A 27,987-nucleotide genomic window follows, 5' to 3' on the forward strand; every position below is an offset into this window, starting at 1 on the left:
TCGAGGGCATGCAGTACAAAATTCGCCACCCTCCCATGCCTCCGTTCAGTCTACTATTCCAGTTATGTATCAAATTCCAGGAATATGTTCGCAAGGAACAGGCAGCAGGTCGTGATTTATGGCGGGAATACCTGCATGGCGAGGACCAGTTTCTAAAGAAAGAGTGTGAAACCGAAATAGAAAAAATAGTTTCTCAAAAGTGCTTTTTCCCCTCAAAATCTTAAAATGCACTTTTTGTCCAAAAAGGGTGACAGTTGACTTTTGGTCAACAAATTGTAAAACTTTTGTGCCCCCTTTTTTGATTTGTTCCAAATTGTTGTAATTATCCCTTTTTGGGTAGTTATTGCCCATTTTGGGGTAGTTGTTGATATTTGCCTCCCATTTATGGGTATGGGCAGTACTGCTTTATGGATGAATCTGGGCCACTTATTTAGATTTAATCTAGGCCATTCATCCTTTTTGAAGCCTATTTAAAGGGACTGGTTTTCCCTCTTTTTGCAAGAAGTTCTTGGATTGTTGCGAAAGCTCTGAAGGAATTTGTAGGAATTAATACAATGAATTAAGACTATTTTCAAGTTTCCTTGTGAGTGCATGGTCTCCTTCTTCACTTAATTTTGAAAGCTTTTAGTTATGTCTATTTATTTTGCATAGCAGTTTTTCAATCAAGCATCTGATAGAATCTTCACAATCCATACCATTAGAGAATAGCTGATTGCTTTTCTTTCCGCATGGTTAATCTGGACCATTTCATGCTTAGTTCGATTACCAAATATATACTACGAATGTAGAAATTCTAATATCATACTTGGTAATATGAAAATCTGGTTTCTCCTTTGAAGATTGCACTAAGTTTATGCAAGCATTGTGTCTAAATGGCTGATGATGTCTAATCTAGTTTCCTGGAGGTGTCTGTCTGCTTGACTGAATTTGCTGTCTTAGTTAGAATTTACAGTTTATGTCTCTCTCTCTCCCTCTCTATCCTTCCTTTCTTTTCTCCCCTTTTTATTATTCGGAAAATCTGCAATCCTACTAAAACAGCTTCAAATTAACCAATATCATCTAATGGAAAGATTGTAAAAGGTTCCGGGGAACCTACCCATAAAATTGCCAGTTCATCGTAAGTCCCCTTGTGTTTCCAGCAAAAACACATCAAACCACTGAGAGATCCCGCAGTCAAGACCTGACAAAAGAAAGCTTGAGGTAGTCTCCTTTGATCAAACTTAGAAAACAGCATTAGAGACTTCCTTATCTCAAGAGAGAGTAGGATAATCAGTCGGCTATTCTATTCTACGTTGGCCATATGGAGTTTGCAGCAATGTGATTTCATCCACGTCAACAGTATCATGTTATGCATTGCGATGTTTATGATAAGAGGCATAGCTATGTTTTAACTTGTTTCTAGGGAATGGTACCTCTTTTGTGGGATCTTGTTCATCCAACTTAGAGCCTGTAGGTGCTCAAATGTTTGGTCCAAGTTTCCACTTAGAATGAAGATCGAGAAAGTTATGTCTCATGCTTGCAAAAAATGGACTTTGTTTTTATCCTTGTGTATTTTTCTGCATGTTTTAGTTGCAAATTAGAGTCTTGTTGTACCTTGCATGCACTCCTCGTCATCGACAGGGGCCCCCCTTTCTCGTTTTTTGTCACATCCTCGCCGAGGTCCCGAGTAGGAGGTCTAGGTAGATTCGCGGAAAAGATGCAACAATTAGGAGTTTGGGCGTTGAAAAAATCATGTGTCCTAAGTCCTGGAGAATTCATAACTTGAGAGTCAATCGTGATTCCGTTCACGAAGGGAAGATGAATAAAGAGCCTTAAAGTAAAAATCGCAAATATTGGCAAGGCGTCATGACTTGTGAGCAAGTTATTTGAAACCACTCTCAAAATTCGGCCTAAAAGGCCAAAGTGGGACACAAAAGGAAAATTGGCCTCAAAGGCCTAATTGCGAGTTGTAAAAATGTTTCTTAAGGCCGAAATCCAAGTCAAAATGCCACTAAAAGAGGCTAAAATCGGCCTAACAGGCCAAAATGAGAGCTCAAATTGGCAAATCGGCCCCAAAGGCCGAAATTCAAACTTAAGAGGCTCAAAATCTGCCTCCTAAGCTGAAATGAGAGAAAATTCACCAGAGCACCTTCATAAACCGAAAAAGGTAATAACACTTGAGGCTCAAAATCAGCCTCAAAGGATAAAATGCAAGATAAGTTTTGAAATGGCCCTTTAAGCCGAAATTGGCAAAACTACGAATCACGCGAATAGGCCTTTCAGGCCGAAAGCGACTTAAGTTTACTGCATTAATTCTTATTTACCGGTACACTGTTTTGGAATGCAAAATACTTAATAAGGTTAAATATTCTATTAACCGGTTAGATATTGATTCACAACCCCCCCCCCTCCCCCCCCCCCCCGCCCCTCTCGGTATCTTTGGGACTATCATTAATCCTAACAATTGGTATCAAAGCCCGGTCCTCTATTTTCAAAAGCCTAACAGCTTGAGGAATATTCTGACACCGGTATAGATGGAGAACTTAAGAAAGCAATTGGAAGCAGCTCTTGTAGACTATGATTCAGAGAAGTTGAAGAATATCAAACTTGAAGATGATCTGAAGACTGCACAGGAATTCATTCAAGGACTTCAGGAGAATTTTACTATTGCTAGAAATAAAAGAAAAGAACTTCATGAGAAGATGTAGAATGATAATGATGAAAAAGAAACTCTTAATGAGCTTGTAAACAAGATGAGACAAGAAAACATGACTATGAGGAATGAAATGCAAGATATGACTATGAGATTTTGTAAAGACATTGAAGACATAAAGAAAAATGAAGATGACTTGACTAGGAGACTCAATGATGTTGGAAATGAAAATCTAAGAATCAGTCATGAAAATGATATGTTAAAGACAAATCTGATTCACATGCAACATGATAAAACTGAACTTATGAGACAAATGGGAATTCTGGAAAATGAGTTGGCTACTGCAAATCAACATAAAGAGAAATTCAATAAAAGTTCAGAAGAACTTGATGTTATGCTGAAAAGTCAGAAACCTAATGGAGATACTAATGGACTTGGATTTGAAGTTGGTGAAAGATCCGGTATTGCAAACAATCATGATCACAGTAAACCGGTAAGAAAACCTAATGCTTACAAATTTAATGGGAAATGCTTTAACTGTAACAAGTATGCTCATAGAGCAAATCAGTGTAGATCTAGAAACAATCAGAACATTAATGCACCCACCGGTCAATGTTCCAAATTCAACAAAGTTGGTCATAATTCAGAAAACTGCAGAATGAATGTGAGATGTTATGTTTGTGGAAGATTTGGGCACTTATCTAATCAATGCAGAACACAAACCGGCATAGGATATGGAAAGGCTATTCAGAAGAATAATGTGACTTGTTATGCTTGTAACAAAACTGGACATATTGCAAAATTTTGTAGAAGTAAGACTTCACCGGCAAACAATAAAGGACTTAGTTTGAAAGGCAAAGAAAAGGTTGATGAGGTAAAGCAAGAATTTTCAAGACAGTGGATTAGAAAGACAGATTAGAATGTTGATGAGACTATTTCTTCACCGGTAGAACAGAGTATTACTCCACCGGCAGGAAATTCTTCATCCAACTGAGAAGTAACCCTTTGGGGGTATTGCAGCAAATTGAATATCATGCAGATTACCCTCGGTAGATGGTGAGAAGATAGATTTCTTCTTTACTGGCAAATGTGTTAAGTTTTCACTTAACCAGCGAGCATTTATTGCGGTTGTTGAAAGAAATTTCATTATAAATCATCGGTTTTCCTTCATTTTTGAATCACCAAGCATTCAAACTAGCAGAAAGCGCGAAATCCAAGCGAAGGCATTCAAGGCGAAGAAGTGAAGCAATTTCTTTCAAGCACTCAAACATTATCAGGCAGCTTAACATATTTTTCAAATGGCTTCCTCTTCTGCTCCCGAATTTATTGCAAACCCTACTGTTGTGGAAATTGTAAAACACCCTAGGCCCATTTTCAAAATTATTCCCTAGATAGCTAAGCAAGATGATTCCATAGGCACATTTTCAAAAATTCCTAAAGGTGTAGCTTATGCTGAAGACCCTAGGATTTATATTCACTGCAATATTGAAGAATTAGGTTCTGTGGAAGTGTTAAAGATGTTTAAAACCGTAATTTGTGATAAAAATGGAAATGTCAAACCCGAGCACAAGGTTATTGAGACTTTAGGTTTTGTGGAAATCTTGAACATCCTTGAATTTCCGGAGGAAGTTGTAAGAATTGTCCTAAGTAGGGCACATGGAGAATTTCTATGGTTAGATTCAGTCTATAAATTCACCCAGCAAGCAATTAGGGCAGTAACAGGATTACCCTCAACCGGCAGCAGACCAGACAAAACAAAGAAGGTACCTAACAACACAGTCATGACCTTAACCGGAGCAACATCTGATAGTAGATCTCTGAGAGTAAATGACATCAAGGATATCAATGTGAGATTCATAAGTATGATTTTAGGTTACAATATTACACATGCAAACCGACTTAATTCAGTTTCTAGTCTTTGCATTAAAAGTGCTTATGATATGGTAAATAATGATGCAAAAATAGATGTGTGTGAATGGCTGAAGGATGAACTAGTAGATAACTTGAAAAAGATAAAAGGTGACAAGAAAGGGACATTTTGTTTTGGTAATCTTTTGGTATGCCTTATGTTGTATTTCTCAAAACAAATTCCCGATATTGGACAGAAAGATTTTGGATATGACATACCGGTAGGCAAACAATTGCAAGAAGTCTTCACTGGCATGGGTATTGCTAGGGAAAACAATATTACTAAATATTTCAAAGCTTTCCAAGCCAAAATGAAACGCAGAGAGAGACTACCACAAAGTATAGTAGATAAATATGATAAGGAAATCTGTTTCGTGATTAAGAAAGATGTAAATATGGATGGAAGCAGTTCTTCCTAGAACTGTATGGGTAACTGAAATGGGGTATGAGGTTGATGTGAATATTATTGAGACTTATGCTAAAGCCTTGTTAGAAGCACCTAGAGAACCAACGGAAGAAGTTTTTTGGCAGTGCAGAAACAATTGAGAGTGGTGTACAAACAATGAAACAAAGGAAGAGAAGAGAAAAGTATATAAGAGATGCATCAAAACAAGTAAAGGAAATAAAAGAAAATGTTATGAACCTTACTGGAATTAAGGAAAGTGAATTGGAAGGATTGCAACCGGAGGCACATATTTCACCGGTTGGTACATCATCTGACAGTGAGATACCTGCTGAATTTAAGAGAGTTGATAGGAAGAGAAAACCTTCACCGGTACCCTCTCCCTCACCCAAGAAAACAAGAACTCTTAGAAAGAAGCAACAAGCGGTAAGACAACCGGCAAAGAAGTTAACACCCAAGAAGAAACAGAAACAGGTGATACCACCTTTGGATAATTTACTAAATGAAATCACTGATGACGGTAACTTGGCAAATGTGAGCAAATTGTATAACACATTCACTGATTCTGAAAAGGAAAGTGTTGAAAATGGTATTATTCTACATCTGGACATCTACAAGAAAGTGTTAATTGAAGTTGTAGATGATTTACCAAATGATCTATATAAAAGGTTAGATGCAAAGAGGATTGCAGTAATGGAGTTGGACAAGAAACTTAAGGTTGAAAAACTTCTAGCTGTACATCCAGTTTACTCTAAAGAGGAGATTGATGAATTAATTTGTGAAGCTAACAGATCAGTTTTTGCTAGCAGTCACCGGCAAGTAAGCTTAATGGCTAGTAGAGTTAATGAAATTGCAGAGGAAACGACTGGCAAATGGGATATCTTTTTTGTGGAAAAGGAAAAATAAGAAGAATTGAACAGGCCGAAGAAATCATTCAAAGTTTATCAGAAGGACAAGGACAAAGGGAAAGGTAAAGTTGGTGGAATACCAAACATCAAAATAACTGACAACTTACCGCCACCCTTGGATACTACACCGGTACATACTGATGATACACCGGCTATTGAAAATGTGGACATAACACATGATGACACTAACCCTGAATAAAAAATTCTATTTACCATGCATGTTGATACTCAGGAAGTGAACATTGTTGTGGACAAGGACAGCACAGAGGTACAAGATGATATTGCTGGCAGTGGAAACATTGCTGAGCAACCGGCAAAAAATGTTGAGGTTCGAATACAAACAGAGCATACAGAGCAACCTTTGGACAGTGGAATGAATATTGGTAGTATAGATGCTGGCACTGTGAAACCGACAGAGACAGAGATACCAACAGCTGATAACACAGAGAAACCAACAGAGAAATCGACAAAGGCACAGGTACATGTTGAGATAGTAAAACCGGTAATCACTGAGAAACCCAAACCACTACAGGTTGAAACACAAACTCAGACTGATCCACCGGAGGTTGATACAAGCAAATTGGTTACTAACACTGGAAGCACTGAAATAATAAAGGCAGTTGGTCAGACATCCGAATTCAGACCTACTAATGTGACAAAGGTACTTTTGGACTCTATTAAGAAGATAATTGACTGTAATGCATTGGCCTACAAGGCAATTGATGATACAATACCTATTCTTAAGATGATTGCACCAAAATGCAATGTAGATCATGTAAAGGATTCTTTAGGACAGTTAGATGCATTGTCTAAATTTATTGCTGGAAATGTAATAACAGTGGATAAAGTAAATGAGGATACATTCAAAGAGAAAATAGAAAAAGAAAAGGAAAAATTCTTTAAGGATACAATAAAGAAGTGCACTGAACATATTAACACACTTTTATCGATGCTGAATACAACAATTTTGGAGTATAAGGAATTGTACAGAGAAACATGCAAGCCACATCTGTTGACCCAGGACATTGAAAAAGAAATAAGGAGAGTACAAAAAGAAATTGATGATATAGCTGATAACATTATTGGTTCATCAGAACTTATATCAGTTATTGAGCAAGAAATAGCAGGATTTCAGGAAAAGTTGGAGAAATTTGAGAAGGAAAAAGCAAGGATCAAGGGAAATGCTAGAGAGCTGAAGTATAAACTTATTCCTAAATTGGATAATCTTATCTCTCTGAGAAATGAGATCTCTAAGGCATTAATTCAAGGAGAAAGATCACCAGAGGAGCATATGCATCATCTCACCGGCACGATCCAACAAACTGAGGCAACCATGAATGATAGCAACACATTCATGCAGAGTTTAAATTTGGTTTTGGCTGATATATTTCAGATTGTAACCAACCGGTTACAAACCTTAAGGTGAAATTTTGCACTCGTTTGACAATTTTTGACAACCTTTGTCATTGATGTCAAAGGGGGAGTAGTGGACACAGAAAAATGGCTATTCAGAGGAGATCATCTGCTCAGGGGGAGCACATATTTTTGGTAAATTTTTGGACTTCACTTTTTGAAAACAGTTTTTGGATTTTTCTCATGAATGTTGCCATCAATGCCAAAGGGGGAGATTGTTGGCATTCTACACTCTAACGAGAATTGATGGTGTTGTCATTGATGGCAACCTATTGGTAACCTTGTGGCATTCATCTGGCAAACCACCGGCAGGCACCGGCATTGGCAGACACTTCACCGGTAGCGGCAACAATGCATATCGGCACCCCAGCCGACAGGAATAAACTTTTGTTTATTATTTAATTGTAATTATCTTTTGTAAAGCCAACATGGCATATTGTAATGGACTCATATATGTATGAGATCTTGTAAATCATTTTAATATAGAAGATAGGAGATGAGATAGGAATGAGCGAATAATAAGGAAGATATATGCGAATGCATAAAGAAGATTTTGTATAAGGTTTATGGTTATAGAATGAGCTTAAACCGGTATTGAACCTGGCATAGTTGATACTGATTTGAAGCAGTACATTGTATTGGATTCTCATAATCCATTTTGTAAGTCAGTGAGACTTCTATTTTGTAGATTGAGCAGTGAGCTCTAGGCAGTTGGCCTTCCTGCATGTGCAGGCCCCTCATTGTAAGTAATATTTATTCATTGGCCAGTGAGTGAATATTGTGGGTCACAAATCCCACCGAGGTTTTTCCCACACCGGGTTTCCTCGTTAAACATCTTGTGTTATGGTGTGTTTTCTATGTTGTCTTAATTGTTCCTGTTTACTACATTAATTCTTATTTACCATTACACTGTTTTGGAATGCAAAATACTTAATAAGGTTGAATATTCTGTTAACCGGTTAGATACTGATTCACCCCCCCCCCCCCCCTCTCAGTATCTTTGGGACTATCATTAATCCTAACATTACCAAGGATGAGCAAAGGAATCGGACGATTCATATTGCTGCCCCACCTGCAGACAAATCGGCAGATCAGGTTGCATTGGCCGACTATAGCATCAGGCCCATCCCGATGTGTAGAACGTGCAGCAAGTCGAAACATCTAAAAGGACTACTTGCAGGGGGAAGTTGAGTTTTTGGTGAAAGCATTTGCCTTAGGAAAGGAAAAAGTGCTTTCCTGAAAAATATTTGTTTCTTTTAAATTCCAAATGCACTTTTCCAAGATAAAGCTTCTTTCCAACTACCCAAAGTCATTGTAGATTTTGAGCTCCGTGCAAGTGCACTTTTTGGGGAGCAACTTTATGTTGGGTAGTTGGTAGTTATTAGTTAGTCGGTAGTTGGTAGGGGATATTTCGTTCCTTATTAATAGGTATGGGCAGCCATACTTTGTAGGAGGAATCCGGGCCACTTGTAAGATTAAATCTTGGCCATTCATCCATTTTTGAAAATCTATATAAGGGATGGTTTCTCCCTCATTTTGTAAGAAGTTTAAGATCGTTGCTGAAACTTTGGCGAAATTTATGCAGAATTAATGGATATTAAAGTTGTCTTGTTTCCTTGTGAGTGCATGGTCCCCTTCTTCACCTTTTAATTTTCCTATTATGTATTTTGATTTCAAATGGTATTTTTAGGATCATATTTGATAGAAACCTTAGTGTTCATACCATTAAGGATTGGCTGATTGCCATTTCCTCCTGCATGGTTAGTCTGAATCAATTTATATGCTTTTGTTCGGTTGTTAAACATCAAATGAATGGATGTCTGATTGTGCATTTATGTTCAATAACATGAAAATCCAACTCCCTTCGAAGATTGCACTAGATTTTACAGCATTGTGCTTTATTAGCGGATAATGTTAAATCTGGTTTTTTTAAGGTTTCTGTCTATTTTTCTGAATATGCTATCGTAGGTAGATTAATTAGATATTTTCTCTATCTTTCCCTTTCCTTTTTTTTTCCTTTTTTTATCAAAATTGAAGCCTAAACAATATCATGTTAAAGGTAAAATCTGATGGAATCAAGACCATAGAGTCTCAGATACGAACAATTTCGATTCTACCTAACCGTAAGTCCCCTTTGTGTATCTAGCAAAACACATCAGACCGTTGAGTTATCTTGCAGTCATGATCTGACAGTCAAAACATTGAGGTCATCCCCATTGATCAATTTAAAACAGCATTAGGGATCTCCTTATTTCAAGAGAGGATAGGATACTCAGCTAGTAAATTCTATTCTGTTTTGGCTGGATAGAGTTGTAGCGATACGACTTTAGCTACGTCAACAAGTCCACTATCCAAATTTCAAGAGGATCGATCTTCTAAGTTCCACTTGCAAACCTACAAAATGCAAATCAAACTCTAAAGTCCAATTTTATTTTTTTTGCTTGGTATTTGGAGTTTTGCTTTCATTTTGTAGGATGCAAAATGCAAATTGGACTCCAAAGTTTGTATTGCTTCTTGTTTGGGGTTTGGAATTGTTTGTAATGTCCCCATTTCCAAATGTGTCATTTATCGGAGACCGCTACCCTATTTTATTTTTGTAGGCCAAGTTGACTATTTAGTCCTAAGCTTCTTGGTATTATTTATATCTAATTAATTAAAAGTTGAATGTTATTTATTTTAATAAAAAATTATTTCATGTCTATAGAAAATTATAAAGTGGGTCACTTTATGAGCAGGAAAGTGAAATAAAGAAAAGAAAATTAAATAGTTCTCGCAAAGATGGATATAAAAGGGGCTGAGAGCTAAAAAAAAATTCTTGTTAGTTTCTTGTAGAACTCTGAGAGATTCTGCTTTTGGTTCAACAAACCCTAGGATGAAAGCCCTTGGGCTTCTTGGTTGATTGGACGAAAACCCATTTTGATCAACCCTGGTGGTTTCACAGGTGTGCGATGATTCGGGTTTTGTAGAGTTTGGGGCAAAGCAATTTGTCTTTTCCAAGTTTGCCAGGGTGCACGTATAAATTTATCAAGATTTGTAGGCAAAGTGTGTGCAGTGTGTGTGAATGGTGAAATATCAGAATTACTAGTGCTTGTGTGTGCATTTGAGAAGAAGAAATAAGAAAATATATATAAATTCTATTTATACTGGTTGAGAATAACCCATCCGCACATCCTCAAGCTCACTAGGGAGCCGTACCACTTCATAATGCAAAGAGAGTGAGGTTCAATGCAAAAAGGAAATAAAGTCACGAAGACTTTCATTGTAGCATTGGGATGAATGTTTAGCTTAGTGCAGCCCACTTGGAGGTCAAGTAGAGCCAACATAGCATGCTTTTAAGGAGTCAATCATCTTAATTTGGTAGTTGTACAAGTCTTGGATCTGTCGTATCCCTCTTTTAGGGGCTGTCATATACTTGTGGGGAGCATTTGGAGTGTATAATCTCTGCTGTTTTGAAACATTATTTTTTGTAATAAATGTTTTTGAACCCATTTTGTAATAGCAATATTCAATGTCATTCAAATTAATTTTCTTTTGACTTCAATGTGGTAATGCTTTGTATGGATGAGTTTATTGGCAATTAGAAATGATAAAAAAATTGATGATATGATGAATATTTGTAATATCATTTAAATATACTAGAAACAAGCTCAAAACAACTTACCTGCAAAGCGTTTGAATGAATGCCTTTGAATCTAAAATTGTGAAAATCCCATGTTTGGAACCAAACATCTTGGTAGGGATTTTTACAGTGGTATCATATCCTAGACCCGGCCGGCTTGTGGTGTTAATCTCCTATTGTAGATTTCAGTAGTTCAGGATAATAATCAAATGTATGACAGAAATGTTGCAAGTTTTTGAAGAACATCAGAAGAATCTCATCACATTACTACAGCATCTTGAGATGTTGGAACCTGACCTATAAGTTGGAAAGAAAGAAGGGACAAAGGAAAAGAACTCTTCTATTGCAAGGGAAAATGAAGGTAGCAGGAATGAACTCAGAAGAAGAAATTTTTGCTTCTCATGCAAAGGAACTTGGGAGCCTAATGACCTATGCATGCATAAAGAAGTGAAGTTGTTAGAGGAACAATGGGAAGTCATAGAAGAAGAAGCTGATAAAGAGATTATGGAACAGTGTAATGTCCCCACTTTGAAATAAAATTCAATAAAAAATGATAATAATAAAATTAAAATATTTAAAATTAAATTAAAATATAAAATAAAATAATTAAATATAATTAAATATGATTAATTAAAAATTAATTAACTTAATGAAAAGTCAAAAGAAATGAAAGGAAAGGTTGTGACTCCCTCAACAATGAGATATAAAAGGGAGAAGAGAACCTCATTTGAGAGGGGGAATAATTTGGAAATGAGAAGTGCAGATCTGATTATGAGAGGTTGTGGCCCTTTCAAAGGGCAGAAATAATGAAGAGTTGCACTCTATCAAAGGGAATGGTGAAAGGGTGTGTCTCTTGCCAAAGGGCATACATGATGAAGAGGTGTGACCTCTCCCTCACATTGAGAGATATAAAGGAAAGGAATCAAAAGCATCTAGTAAGAGCACCATGGATCAGATCAGATCAGAACTGTTATTAAGTTACAGGCAGTAACATCCTTGTTCTTGGTGGTATGCATGGGAATGTGTTTAATAAGTATCCTTAATATTAAATATATGAAGCCCAATAATGTTCTTATGCAGAATTAATAGTAATACTAATATGGACTGCAATATGTATGATAGTCATACTTAATTTCATATACGTATTCATAATACATAAGAAATATATATACTTATAGTCTAAATCATGTTATTACTTTCCGTATTTAAGAAGATGGGATTGAGATGTTCCAAAGAGGGGCAGTCTGAATCCAAGCAATAGGTTAAGTCCCAAGATAGGGTGGCGATCAGCGACCAATAAGCCTTGAGGGTATAGACCCGAGATAGGTAAGGGCTTGGATCTGTAAACTTTGAGGGAACCTATTGTAGTTGGTCTTTAAGCGCTTTGGTAACATATGTAAACCCTTCTCCCTTAAAACTGAAATAGTAGCAGGGTTTGATATCTATATTAAGAACTATGAATAATGGAATTAATCAGCTAATGAGGAAAATAGACAAGCACTTGTTAATAACTTATTGAAGAAAATCTATCAATTTTAGTATATTTAAATAGATCAGGTAGGGGACATTACAAATGGTATCAGAGCCATAAAGAGTAAAAGTTTTTGTTGAAGAGCGATAATTGTTAAGATGAAGAGTGTGTTGAATGTACTTAGAAGGATCTGATCAAGCAAGTATTGTGCTGCTCAGAACAGATCAAACCATTCTTGTTGTTTTCTAACCATTACAATAGAATCAAATCCCTTAACCGGGTAAGCTCTAACAAGCTTCAATGTATAAATCCTCTAACAAGGTGATCCATTAGTTTGGATTCTTATATCCTCCAGCGAGGTTACTCCTAACAGGGTACTACTCTTAACAGGGTATAAGCTTTTAATCAAGCTTTGGGATCTCTAACAAGATTCGCTCCTAGCAGAGCACTTTGTAGACCTTAACCGGTTAGTTATCTATTACTGTAGATAGTTAACTTGTGAGTTCCATCTCACCGTGGTTTTTACCTATTTGGGTTTTCCACGTATAAATACTTGTGTTATGGTGGATACTTTACTCTTTGTGGATGTTGTTATATCATTTTGGATTGCATGCATTGTGTTTAAAAGCTTTGTTAATTTCATCTATCGATTAGTGTTTGAAGTAGCGTTTAATTTGGTGTCACTGATTCACCCCCCCGTCTCAGTGCTTTTCAAGTCCATCAATTGGTATTAGAGCCTAACTTCTTGGAAGCCTAACCGCTTAGAAGGGAGCCTTGAAACCACCATGGGGGACATGAGCTACTTCGAGATGGCTAGAGAGTTAGAAGCTAGCAGAAATGAACTTGAATCCCTTAGGGTCAAACTGAAAGCTTCTCAAGTCAAAAGGAGAGAGCTAATTGAACAACTATTAGAGATATCTGATAATAGTTCTTCAGATGAAGACAATATTGATGCTTTAGTAGAGGAAGTTGAAAAGTTGAACGGTGAGAAACTGAATCTAAGGAGAAAGCTAGAAGGTCTCACTATCCGCATGAGCCAGGAACTGGAAGCCAGAAGAGCTGTTGAAGATCTTATCAAGGAAAGAGATCAAGAGATTACAAAGATCAAACAAGAAAAAGACACTATGCATAAGAATTTGATTGCTGAAAGAGAAGAAAAGGAGAACCTACAACTAGATCTTGAGCTTGCATCATCTCTGAAAGAGAACTTGTCTAAGCATAATGAAGATCTCATCAAATAGATTACTGAGCCAATGAGAAATTGGAGAAGTTCATCAAAAGTTCTACCATGCTGGAAGAACAAATTCAATCACAAAGAATGAAGGGTGATATCTCTGGACTTGGTTTTCACACAACTGAAAAAGGTGAATCCTCCGGTACAAAGAGCAACAATCCTAAGAACAAATCTGCTCCTAAGATCAATAAGCCTACCGGTAAGAAGGTCTTTAAACCTGTCTGCTTTGTTTGCCATAAACCTGGTCACAGTGCAAATGTTTGTAGAGACAAACCTAACAGAAAAGTAAGCTACAATACTAATGCTAGGTATGTGTCCAAGAAATTTGAAGGTCATTGCTTCACATGTGGAATGTAATGACATAGATTTGTTGAGTACAGATATGGAGCAAACAATCCTGTGCCACACATGCATCCAAAACCAAATGGTGACCAGATGAGGAAATTTGATAACTGGGTAAACTTGAACTGGCAAAGATCCTACGGCAACCGGTTTAGTCCATTTGAGATGGAAAAGGTAACAAATGTTATTTGCACCTTCTGTAATAACTTTGGTCATGTGGCTATGAACTGCAGAAGAACAGGAAGAGGAAATGCAAGACCTTGGAGATCATCTGGAATGGCCTGTTATCACTGTAACAAACCGAGGCACTTAGCAAAATTTTGTAGATCCAGAAATAGCAAACCGGTCAACTCTTCCAAGGATCAGAAAGGAAAGCAGAAAGTTGATATTGAAGAAATCAGAGAGGATATGAATCGGATTTGGAAGAAGAAAAGTGATGACTCACCTAGAGAAGAAATTGTTCCTTCACTCAATGAAGAGAACCCTGCACCGGTGACTTAAGCCTTTTTAATATGGCTAAGGGGAGCTTAACGGTAAAATGTCTCCGAACCCCTTGTGAAAAATGAGCGGGAAAGAATTTTGAAACATGAAATTTTAGTAACTTTTTGTTAATATGTTATCAACTGATTTTCCACTTGAGCGGTGAAATTAGGGTTTGTAACCCTAACAGGCGAGCATTTATTGTAGTAGGTAAAAAGGATAAAAGCAAGTTTTACTTTGTCATTTTTACCCTAACTCATCCGAGAAAGAAATTTGAAGCGATTGCAAAGCTGAGTAAGATCGTCTTGTTGTTAATTGTCGAATTGTTTCGTGATTTGAGAAATTAAGTTGAATTGAAGGTTGCAGAAGTCGAACTGGTGTGCACTTGAGCATTTCAACCGGTAAACGGGGCAACGTGCACAAAACAAGGTATTTCTTTGAACATACCATTTTGAATCTTGTTTATCTAGAATGGCATCTACTTCAAAGTCTGTAGAGAGGTTAATGATTACTTCTGAGCCTATGGAAGCTGCAAAGCCTGAACAGATTGTGTCATATAATGCATTGTCGCAAGTTCCAAGCGGAGTTTTGGTCAAAGGTGACTTGTCCAATTATATAGACTGCATGTTAGAAGATTTAGGATCTCTATACATTTACACACAGTTGAAATCACTTTGTGATGAGAACGGTAAAATTAAGACACAGTATGCTAGGGTTTTCATAATGCCTCCTATTTTCTTGAAGATTTCGAAGAAGCACATATCAGAATAATTTTGAGTAGAGTTCATGGAGAAAACACGTACTTAGAAAGGACACACACAATTGCAAAGGAAGCCATTCAGGCTATGACTGGCTATTTCTCAACCAGTGAAGTACCTGAGTCAAGGAAAATTTCTAAGGACACTATCTTCAACTTAACTGGTTCTACTTCTGATAAGCGTGCCTTTTCTATCAACAATATTAGAGACCCTGCAGTAAAACTAGCAGCAATGGTGATAGGCTACCGATTATTTTATTCCAGTAGACTTAATAGTGTTCCATCTACAACAATTCATACTGCTCACAGAATGATTGTTGATAATGCAGACTATGGTCTTTGTGAAGCTATCAGGAGGCAATTATTTCAAAATTTGAAATCAGTTAAAAAGGATAACAGTCAAAATTCAAGTATGGTCAGCTATTGGTCGAATTATTCTTTTATTTTCAGAACTTTCTACCAGGAATTGGAGACATTGAGTGGTCAAAGGACTCACCAGTCTCTGCACAAATTAAGAACAGCATCAAGGTTGTAAAGAATACTTTCCATGCTGCCCTGAATAGGTATTTCAATGAGTTCCAAAAGAAGATGAGTATGAGAATGAGGCTACCGGAAGAAGTGGTAAAACACTTTGAGAAGGACATAATCTTTACCGTTACCACTGGCTTTTGCTTAATGCAAGCAATTGAGCCAAGAGAAGAAGAAATGGAAGACATGAGTTATGAGGTTAACCATGATCTACTGGTTGGTTATGCTAATACCCTATTAGCATCGCCTATAGACAAAAAGCAAGCAAAATTGGACATTGTGGCAGTCCAAGAGGCACCTGCACAAACCAGTACTGCACCTGTTAAAAGTACAAGAGGAAAGAATAAAAAGTCTGATGAAGCATCTCCAGCAACAAAGAGTACTAGGGTTACCAGGCGTGTCCTAACCAAAAAGGAACCAGAACCCAAGGTATATACTAAGAAGGAGACAAAGAAGAGAGGCAGAAAATTAATTTTGCAACCAGAGTCTGAGGGAACAGATTCTGATGAAGAACCAAAGAAAGAAAAAGCAACCGGCAGAATATCCAAGAAGGTTAAGGAAGTGCCAAAGGCAACTATGCCTATTGATATAGCATCCTTCAAACCTGAAACCCATTTTGAAAGGACAATGAAGACACTAAGGAGGAATAGGTTTGACAATGTAAAGGAGCATTTTGATTCCTTCACTAAAAATGAGAAAGAGCAAGTGATTCAATAGGTAATCACTCATCTGTGTCATTACAGTACATATCCACATGAATTAGAAAAGGATATCTCAAATTCTTTGAATACTATTCTTTTGAATAAATGGGAGAAATCTATTAAATTAGAAAAAGAAATCATTGATGAGGTATTTGTACAATATTTTCCTAAGGATGATATTAGTGCTTTAGTTGCTCGATACAAATCTTAGTTTACATTCAAAGCAAGGAGACTGAAGTTACTCAGTGGAAAGAGAGCAATCATTAAGACTGAGACTCATCATGTAGCCTGTGAAATCAAACGGATGGAAGAGTTCATCCAATCCTCTATGAATGAGGATAATGCTATTGATGATGTTGCTCTATCGGAAATGGATGAAGAAGAGATTATTTAACCTGATGAGGTCTATCCACTCAAGAAGAAGGATGATTCCATTATTCTTGTTGATGATAATGTTCAGAACATAGTGGACCTATCTGGAGACAACACTGTACCAGATATGGAGCCCCCAGCAATCACTAATCTACAGGTTACACTAGTTGAGCAACTGGCTATTCAACTAAAAGTGGACAATCCACCAGCAATAGAACAACTGGAGAAACCCCAATCTCCACCGGTCATTCAAGAAATTCAGAAGGAGACTACTGAAAATGTTGCCACACAGTCACCTGAAAAGACAACAGAGCAGAATACAGACAAAGCTATCATTAAGGTTGTATCCCCTGAACCGGCAAAGCAGAAACAACTTGATGATGATGATGATGATTCTTTAAGTATTTCAAGACCTATTGATATGGACACTTTGAGCGCATCAGAAATGATGAAGATTGCTAATGTTATGCAATCTAGAGCGCATAAGAAGAGACTGAAAGAGCAAAGGGTTGAAGCAGAGACAATTCAGAATGCAGTAGAAATTTTGTCTGGTCTACTACCGGAAACATCTATAGCACATCTTTCTACACCCATTAGCAAACTTGGTCAGTTAGTTGTAGATGCATCTGATCAAATCAAGTCACTAGAAGATGTTGCTCAACTGTATGCTGAAAAGAATCACAAGAAGAAGTATGGAGAAAAACTGACAAAGGATATTGATAGTGGGAAAATGGCTCTGTCGCACAATAAGGATTTGTTGAGAAATGCTATTGAAACGGGAGGAAAGTATCTTGCTTCCACCTCTAATGTTTCTTTCTTTTATTCTGACATTTCAAAAAGACAAACAGAAACAGAGCAAGAGCTAGGAAGGATATGCAAGGCATATGTCCCACTCCAGGACTCTATACTTACCTTTCACAAATATGTAGATGATTTGCATAATAGACTGCATATATATGATAATGAGAAGGCTAAGAGACTTCTGTCTCTAAAGGAACTCAAGAGTTTGCTCACATCACAAGTAGACATATTACAGAGAGCCTACTCCAATGCAGAAGCTATCTTAGCAACCCTTGAAACCTGCACCCTGGACTCATTGGAAGAATTCCATTCACAGCTGATGTCTACATTTGAGTATACTAAGAACGTGTTGGAATCGTGGACAAACACTTTGTCACAATTGAAGACAAGCTACAATGTTATTTTCATGAGACTTGCTTATGCTTGAATATTGATACAGTTTGTTTTTTTGTTACTGTTGTATATGCTAAACATTGTGATACAAATTTTCTATTTATATATATTTTTTGCTTTTTCAATTTGGCATTGTTGTCAAAGGGGGAGTAGAAATATGTATGTGTGTTTCTGAAAATTTTGTATAATGTATGCATTAAGGAGGAGCATGAGTAAATGTGTAAATTTGTTGTGCATGCACACTTAGCGGTATTATTGGCAAATTTTCTAAGTATTGCCATCAATGCCAAAGGGGGAGATTGTTGGCTTGATGATGATTGTAATGAATTCATTACTTGTTGTCATTGATGAAACACTCTCACACACATATGATTATATTGACTACCGGTGTAACTTCAATTGTTTACACTGTCAACTAGTATGTTAGAGGTTTATCTCTAACCGGTATTTGTGTCAACCGGTATGTGCATAAGAGACAACCTATGGTTATACTAAGTCGGCATCAAGATGAAGATCAAGATGGAGATCAAGCGGAGACTCAAGGACAACGGTTCATATGTTTTATTCAAACCGGTATTAATTGTTCCAACCGGTATTTGTTGATTTTTGTGATGAGTTACCAGCACAGACTACTTGGCGGTAATTTTTGTGATGAGTTATGATCACTTGTCCAGATACACTGCACCTAGGAAATTATGTCATGATTTCCTTAGGCCAACATGAAATCTGAATGTCTATATATGTCGACATCTCAGTAAATATTTTATATATGATGGTATGCATAAAGAGTAAAAGTTTTTGCTGAAGAGCGATAAGTGTTAAGATGAAGAGTGTGTTGAATGTACTTAGAAGGATCTGATCAAGCAAGTATTGTGCTACTCAAAACAGATCAAACCATTCTTGTTGTTTTCTAACCATTACAAGAGAATCAAATCCCTTAACCAGGTAAGCTCTAACAAGCTTCAATGTATAAATCCTCTAACAAGGTGATCCATTAGTTTGGATTCTTAAATCCTCCAGCGAGGTTACTCCTAACAGGGTACTACTCTTAACAGGGTATAAGCTTCTAATCAAGCTTTGGGATCTCTAACAAGATTCGCTCCTACTATTACTGCAGATAGTTAACTTGTGAGTTCCATCTCACCGTGGTTTTTACCTATTTGGGTTTTCCACGTGTAAACACTTGTGTTATGGTGATGCTTTACTTTTTGTGGATGTTGTTATATCATTTTGGATTGCATGCATTGTGTTTAAAAGCTTTGTTAAATTCATCTACCAGTTAGTGTTTGAAGTAGTGTTTAATTTGGTGTCACTGATTCACCCCCCCCTCTCAGTGCTTTTCAAGTCGATCAAGAAGTTGATGAACTTAACCATGAATTAAGTTTAGCTCACTTTTCTTTCTACCAAGCAAAAAATCATTCACATGTTGCATCCACATCAAATGAATAAGAATGTGGTATAGAGACTATGGAGGTCACATAGTTGATTGGAGGAACTAATGAGCTTGGGAGTGATGAAGAATTACTTATTGACTATAACTCTACTACCATGGAGATTTGACATGATAATAGCACTTGGGAAGAGCATCATGCGTGTTATTCTATTGGGCTTGATAAGAAGATTTTGCATGATGATACATCTTCCATTTCTGATGCAAAATTATCTCTTCATGATCTGAGTCATGAGACACCTCCAGATTCATGCAATGAAAATGATGAGATTTGGAATCAAAGTGATTATTCAAGATTTCCAATGGAGCAAGCCAGTGACTTTCACATTGATTGTATTGTGAGTTATGCTTATCATTTTTCTTTCAGCCCACATATAGATGATTTGACCATGTTTCTGATGACACATAAGAGTGGGATGGATAAAGGATTATATAGATCTGTAATGTCCCTACTAGTTAGAGATCACTGTCTTGCAAAACAAATTGTTAGAATGCAACAAATATATATATATAACTATTCTAATTTGCAATTAAACTTCAATTACTTAATTAAAATTAATCTCAATTCTTATTTAATAAAAAGGATACGAGTGTAGTACTGGGACATGTCCTTAGGCGGCTGTAAAGCTCGCCTTCTTGGAACCATCTTGGTTCCAAGCCATACCAGGAAATCGAGGGATAATTCGATTCCTGTCTTGGATGTAACATCTTACATCCAAGCCTACCAAGGAAGACCATCATATATGATCAATTCCTTGCCTTGGATGATGCATCTCATCATCCAAATCTACCAGAGAGGACTGGCCAGATCCGTCTCTTCTTGGATGAGCTTTTGTCACCCAAGCCATAACATATATGCATATAGATACTCAGTATATACTACCTACCAAGGATTATCATAATCCCTGCATTAGGCTAAGGGACTTTTCTCCCAATAGCCTCCATCACATAGCCAAATTATTGTTATTCATAGAACAATTTATATTTCATTATCATCTATATTTTATGTCTGCATCTACATATTCCTTAATTACTACTATTGTTCCTAAATATTTACAAATATGCTGCATACATACATATATTTATTTGTTACATACCCATGAGACAATATTACTATACTATTATAAATCTGCCCCAGAGATTGGCATACTATCTCACATACGACAAAATCCTCATTAATGTATGTGTGTGTGTGGCACACATGTCCACACACATATACATCCTCGTGGCGTGTAAGTCAATTGCTTACCTCTTTGCAGTCCGTAGTCCGCAGCTTGCAGTCCACGCTCTTAGAGCAATTTATTAATTACTAATTATATGAGTTATTATGCATTACTGCAGAGCAGTTTCTAAAGATATTATATCAATTATAATTATTATTAATATCTATTATTATATCAATACCTATATTTATAACCCTTATATTATTCCTTATTCTGATTTGAACATAACACCAATAAATACATTATATTATATTATAAATCATATATATATATATATTTATAAGTTACCTATTTATTAATTTACCAATTATTAATACATTTGCTAATTGCCTTTTGTATGCATCACTAATACCACTCACTAATACCACTACTGCCTAAAAACATAAAGGTTAGTATAATGGCAGCTGAAAAAGGCAGACAGATCTGACATCTGCCATTATATATTAAGTATGACTGTCATACTTATTGTAGTTTATATTAATATTACTATTAAAGTTTGCATAAACATTATCAGGCTTCATATATAAGCATACGTATTAAGCCATCCTCATGCATACCACCAATAACAAGAATGTTTGCTGCCTATGGCTTTCCTAATAGTTCCGATTCTCCTCTCCTATGTGCCCCCCACCTCCTCCACATTGCAAGTTCTTTATATACTTTTTATATGTCCATTGAATAGGATCACATCTTCTCATGACAACGGCTATGACTTTTTATAATTCCCTTTCCTTACATAATAGTCTTAATCTCTTAGTATGATCGAATATAATTAACTAATAACCATATTTTTATTAGCACCGTTTGAAGTCACTTTTCATGGTACGTGGTATTGGACTATTCCACGTCTCTTAAGGACAAATACTCATGCCTATCAGATATCGTTTCACCTATTGGATATAGATCGCCGACTATCGACCCTCCATCCATTACAATAACCTCTGTCTTACCCAATACGTAATACTTAGGAATATAACTTAATCGTTCTTCCTTTCTCGATATCCATCTTTCTTTGATTGTCGTCGGCTATGATTCTTTAATAGTAGATTATACAATATGGTTAGAGAATGATGAGTTGTAATTATCGATGATGATATGGCTACTAGTGTTTAGAAGAGGTCGGTGACTTTGACCACCAATTGTAATTTTTAATGATATGGAGCCAGATGTATGTTCATAATAATCGACTGATCATACCCAAAGTTGAACATCAACCCATGCCCCTCTATCCCTACTGGTTCACTGCTATTTAATCGAGAAATATAGCTAAATTATATATTTATTATTTTAGATATATAAATCATGTTTACATTTAAGAATAAGTAAATTATGTTTATATAATTTATTTTGATAAGAATATTATTAATAATAAATATTAATAATAATGTTTAATAAATTCCAAATAATCATGCATTGGTAATTAATAATAATAATTAATGAATTTCAAATAATTATTTCAATTAGGCTTTATATATATAATGATCAGAGAGGGGACATGACAAGATCACTTTGGTATGAGGTGCCTCCTACAAAAGAGGAATCCAAATCTTGTAGGTTTCTTAGTTTATTTCTACAAGATGGATATTTTATCAGGCTACGGGATAAAGAAATAGAGACTTGGCACATTGGCATTCTAGTTGTATTTAGAGTTGCATAGAAGTCGCCATCAGGTTTCGGGAATGGCAGACTCCCAATTTGGCTTTTGAATCCAGGGATTGTTATGATGGGTGGATTGCTTCATAGTGTAACAGAGATTGATAGAGTTGTCGGGCTTAGTTGTATCATAATGGTGTAGCGGGGTAAATGGTGGATCATTCTTCATTTTCATTTGGGATCCTAGTATGGGCATGTATGTTTAGATTGCTTGACCCAAGAAATCTTTGGGAAGAAGGGATTGTAGTGTCCCCATTTCCAAATGAGTCGTTTAGTAGAGAGCGTAAGCCTATTTTATTATTGTAGGCTAAGTTGAGTATTTTAAAGGAATAATTAAATAATCAAATTTGAAATAGTTCTAAGCTTCTCGGGATTATTTATATTTAATTAATTAAAAATTGAATCTTGATTATTTTAATAAAGTGATTTTATTTTATGTCGATCGAAAATTATAAAGTGGGTCACTTGATGGGTAGGAAAATGAAATAAAAGAAAATAGAATTAAATAATTTTCCTCAAAGATGGATATAAAAGGGGTTGAGAGCCAAAGAGCAGTTCATTTGTGACTTGTTATTTTCTTGGAGAGATTTGAGAGCTCCTGCTTTTGGTTCAGCAACTAGGATGAAAACCCTTGGGCTTTTGGGTTGATTGGATGAAAATCATGGATTCAAATAGGATTGACAAGTGTGCAAAATTGACTAAGGTTTTATAGATTTTGATGCAAAGTCTTTGAGAATCGCCCAACAACCATAATAAGCCACGTCCAACAATGTCTCATAAATACAAACTGTGTTATGAATAAATGGTGCTCAACTGATCACTTCAATGCCCCTTAACAACAATGGATAGAATAAGGAGATTGGCTCTAGACAAAACGTCCATCAATGAGCTTTCTTTCCACGTTGAAGCCACCATAAATAAGTCAACTCAAGTATTCATAAAATACTAATCAATATCAGCTCTTGAATCACTCAACATAAAGATAGCACCGAGCTGATTGAAGAAATCGCCCATATTTTAATATCTCATACTTAATGGTATCCAAGTTTCTTGCTGGGCTATTTCCTCTTAAAATAGTGAAACTTGTCTTTGCAAAGAATACATAAATTTTGAACTCAATTGTTGAATCTCTAGTGAGAAATATGTGTGACCTCTCTAATAGCTAGCTAGGGTAGAATCTTGCACTAGCAAAACTAGCACCCTTAGGGTTTCCATCCTAGGGTTCCCAGCTTCAAGAAGTTCTCCATAATAACCGTTAAGAGTAAATTAATCCAAGCATAAACCAAATGAGCTCCAAAAACATTCGTTAATAATAACACCAAGAAGCCTCTAGAAAGACTTTTTGAATTCTCATACTTCTTAATATTTAATTTAAATCCCAAAAATAAAGTGACTTTATTAATCCTCTTTAAGTATTTCACTTAAGTCACTTTATAATACTTTATTAAATTAATTAAATAAAGTTACCCAAAAAATGTACTTTGTCGGATAATATTAAATAATTAATTTAAGTTATTCTCTTAATGTCAACTTTAGCCTATGAGAATAAGATAGGCTAAATGGTCTCTTGGGCTACTCCTCAGAAGGGGACATTACAATAAAGGACATAAAGTCACAAAGACTTTCAATGCAGTTTTGGGATGAATAAAAAAGCTTAGTGTCATGTCCCCTTTCTAAATTTAACAACTTACTATTTATAGTAAGCCCAATTATCTAAAATAGTCAATCACAACCTTCAAATAAACTGGGAAAGTCTAATTGCCAAAAGGAATTCTTCAAATCTGAATAAATGAAAATAAATTTCATTTGCTACTAATAACCAAAAAAGGGGCATGAGTTTGGAAATAGAAAGTTTAGTTTGTGAAGGGAAATAGAAGTTGTTAAATAGAGAGAGAGAAATGGATTTTGGAATGGAATGTTGAAAGGTAGTTGGCAAATGGCAAGTGAATGTTCCAAATTTGAATTACAAACATATTTCCCTCCTAGGCATTGGATTTGGGCGACAAGTTTGAATTCAAAATTATTCTAGGGTTCAAGTATTGTTTTGGCTCCAATTTCATTCATTCTATCTGTTGAGACATGGACCGGCTAGGATTCGAACCTAGGACCTTCCATACGCTGTTGGAGTGCGTTACCACTGAGCTACTGGCCCCTCTTGGACTAGTTCATGGTCAGTCCGGGTGTGGCTTATTTCCAACACCAACACCCCCCCTTAAGCCACACCTCTCATGTGCTTGGGGCTCCTAGCTTGGACTTGGCTCTGATACCATGTTGAGACATGGACCAACTAGGACTCAAACCTAGGACCTTCCATACGTTGCTGGAGTGCTCTACCACTGAGCTATTGGCCCCTCTTGGACCAGTCCATCGTCGGTCCGGGTGTGGCTTATTTCCAACACCAACACTATCTTATCATTTCAACAAGGTTTTGTTGTTCTTCTTCAAAGGCTGGGAAACCATTGAAGGAGTGATCTTCTAGGTTGATAGACTAGGGGGATAGAGGCTTGCAGGCAGTGTGTTTATGAGTCTCCAGTGGCAATCACATTCAGGGGTTGCAATTGTGCTTCAAAGAGACTTTTATGTGGTTTGTTCTGGCAGGGGTTGTAATAGTTACTGTGTTGTAGTTTCTTAGTTCATTTTCAGATTTGTATTGCTGGTAATAACAGCATATATTGTTGTTCTTAGCTGTTGTTAGACATTTATTTTCATGCATCTTGCTATTGTGGGAAAGTGTGAGGAGCTTGGAGAGTATTTTGGATTTTATAGTGGATTTGTGAAGCTTTGAGCTCCATTTTTGGAGTCTATTTTGTAATGCTTCATGATAGATTTGTAGACTGTCATAAACATATTTGTGCATGCTGTTATAATGCCAAAATTGTTGTAGAATCTTCTTCTTATGTTTTTATGAGGGTTTTAAGTGTTTATAAGTTTATTGGTGCAATTTTCAGTATACCCGATTTCACCATTTGGTTGCAAATTGTAAATCTAAGTTGGGTTATTAGAATTTTGTAAATCTGATATAAAATTGCAGCAAGGGTTATTACAATGGTATTAGAGCTAAGATCTTGCCAGCATGTAGTGTTTTGAGTTGCAAATAATGGGCGGAATTTTCAATTGCTTCATGAGATGTACCTTTGAAGGGTATTACCAACAGAAGAAGGAGATGGCTGATGCTGAGGAGATGCACAAGAAATTCCTTGAAGAGTTACAAAAGATCCAAAAGCAAACCGCTGATAGTCTTACTGAAACAAGAGAAGTGATGAGGTTACTGGCAGAAAAACATCAAAATCGAGTATCTACTAAGGAAAGAGGGAGCTCTACAGAAGTTCAATAAAGTACATCTCCTCTTAAAAATGCAAAACCAATATTTATACTTGAAGGTAACTCAGCTACGACCAACCCACCACCCAATCAAATGGAAGAGTTAGCAAGAGAGTTGGCTGCAATCAGAGTATCTTATGACAATCAAGATGAAGGATTTAAGACTGCAGTGCCCTACAATGACTATGTTACTCAAATGCAAGGAATGATGAATCTAAGGGGATATAGACTTCAACAAGATCAAGATAAGGAAGAAGAATCATAATTGAAGCTTGAATATTTTCATAAAAAATACACATCAAAATTAGAACAACTCACTGAGCATGAACCAAAGAATGAACAATCAAATTTGGAAACACGAGACATCATGAACAAGGCTGAAATAACCAAAAATAATGAAGAACAGGTGAAAGTGAAGGTTGATTCACAAGACCTCACAAAACTTAACCTTGAGGTAGAGAGTGTGCATGAAGAAAAGGATCAAACATCAGCTTTGGGACTAATTTCAATATTATCAAGTGATGTTTCTAAGATTGATAAATCCCATGGTGTTACTTGTGTATTTTTAGATAAAAGGAGTATTTATGATGATGTTTTGAATTTTGAGCACAATGCATGCATGAAGGATGACATTGATGAAGATTCTGAAATAAAATCTATTTTGGCAATGCTAGGAGTTGATTTTGAGCAAGGGCTTCATGTGAGTGATTATCGATGTCCTATTGTTGAGCATCTTCCTCAAGAGGCACAAATGATTGTTGAGCATCTTTCTCAAAAGGCACAAGTGATTTGGGACAGCTATGGAGTTACTATCGGCGAGTATGATAAATGGTTTGATTTTGGTGTTCATCATTGCAGCAGTTCACTCTCTATGTTACCACAAAAATTTTGTCGTGATAAAGAGAATGCAAAAGAGAGATCATTCTCCAAAGGCTCAAAGTTGTTTATACATAATAACATGGGATCCAGGTGTAAAGATAAGACAAATGAAGATTGCAAATTTTGATGGGTTGAATACCACATTTATGAAACCATTTCATAGCTTTGGACTATCAATTTCCAATTGTATCATAAAAGAATAGTGGAAGTATGTTGGTGTCTCCTCAACTTTGAGTTTGGAAAAAGAGAATGAATTCCTTTGTAATGTCCCCTTCTTTGTGATCATGCATTTAGTGGTCCATTGGCCTATTCCGGAGACCCGTAGGCTATGTGGAAAGGAAGAATTAGGGTTTCCATCTTCTATGGAGTTCTGATCGAGCTTGTCAGGGGTAGTCAGAGGGGAATTCTTCAGTCTTGCTTCTGGTTCCCTTTTAGGTTTTTCATGGACTCCAGTGTGGCATAACATGCAATTGACTCTTTGGTGGAATGTGAACTTACTATTTTTACTAAGTTAGGGTTTGGTTGTCTAGATGGTACAGTGTTACTAAGCTTGCCAAGTTCTTTCTCTGGGTTCGAAGATCATGATTTTCGGAGCAGTATTTCATGACTTCCTATTTTTAGTAAGTGACAATTTGGGTGTTTCTATTTTTGGCAGTCCTGGATATGATCCTGATCTAGCGCAGTTCAGTGATCCTCATTGCTCAACCTCATCCTGGATTTTGTTGATAATCAGTATTGGAGTCATAAGTGATTTAATTAAATATTATCTCCTTATCCTAAGGTTTAATATTTAATTATTTTATTACTGATTAATGATATTGGGAATTGTGCATAATGTGATTTTCCTCCTAAGTCTACCTAGGCGAATTATTTGGGGATGAAAAGGAGACATTATTTTATATTCAACAAAGTTTATTTTATGCCAAAATCGTGGTCCTCACCAGAGAAACGGGACTCGCCCGAAATCGCCTAAACTCGGCGAGTCCGGGTCCGAGTTAGGCCAAACGAGTCCCAGGGGCTCGGACTCGGTCTCGGCCGAGTCTGGCGAGTAAACTCGGCGAGTCCCGAGCCTCGGACTCGGCCGGCGTGGGCATGGTTTAAAACACAAAAAAAAATTAATTTGCATAGTTTTTTTAAATCCGTTTTTTTATGTTAAATGTCTTCTAGCCCTAAAAGTGACTTTCATTTCATTCACTTGCAAAAAATGGAAGAGTAAAGTGAGTTGGGAAGAAAAACGAGGGTGCATAGAAGAAAAACCAGCAAGGAGGAAGCTCTAGTTTTCTTCAATTTGTCACATTGGAGCTGCATTGTGTTTCGATTTGGTGCATCAAGAGTTGGATAGGAAGAGTTTGTAACTCATTTCAAGCTTGTTGTAAGAGGTAAGATTGTTTTTTTTAACATTATTTTGTTTCTTATATGCAAAAATTCCATTTTCTATTTATTTATTTTGAAAGTTTTATATTTTCTTGTATGCAAGATCTTTTGTATGTTTGTAATTT

General features: G+C 36.4%; 1 protein-coding gene across 4 annotated transcripts in view; it reads left to right on the forward strand.

The window, feature by feature from the left end:
* Nucleotides 1-27,987, forward strand: part of LOC131060739 (pentatricopeptide repeat-containing protein At2g41720) — a 349,323-nt gene that overhangs the window by 268,968 nt on the left and 52,368 nt on the right. The window lies entirely within an intron of this gene.

The sequence above is a fragment of the Cryptomeria japonica genome, chromosome 10 (assembly GCF_030272615.1).
Source record: "Cryptomeria japonica chromosome 10, Sugi_1.0, whole genome shotgun sequence".
Lineage (NCBI taxonomy): Eukaryota > Viridiplantae > Streptophyta > Pinopsida > Cupressales > Cupressaceae > Cryptomeria > Cryptomeria japonica.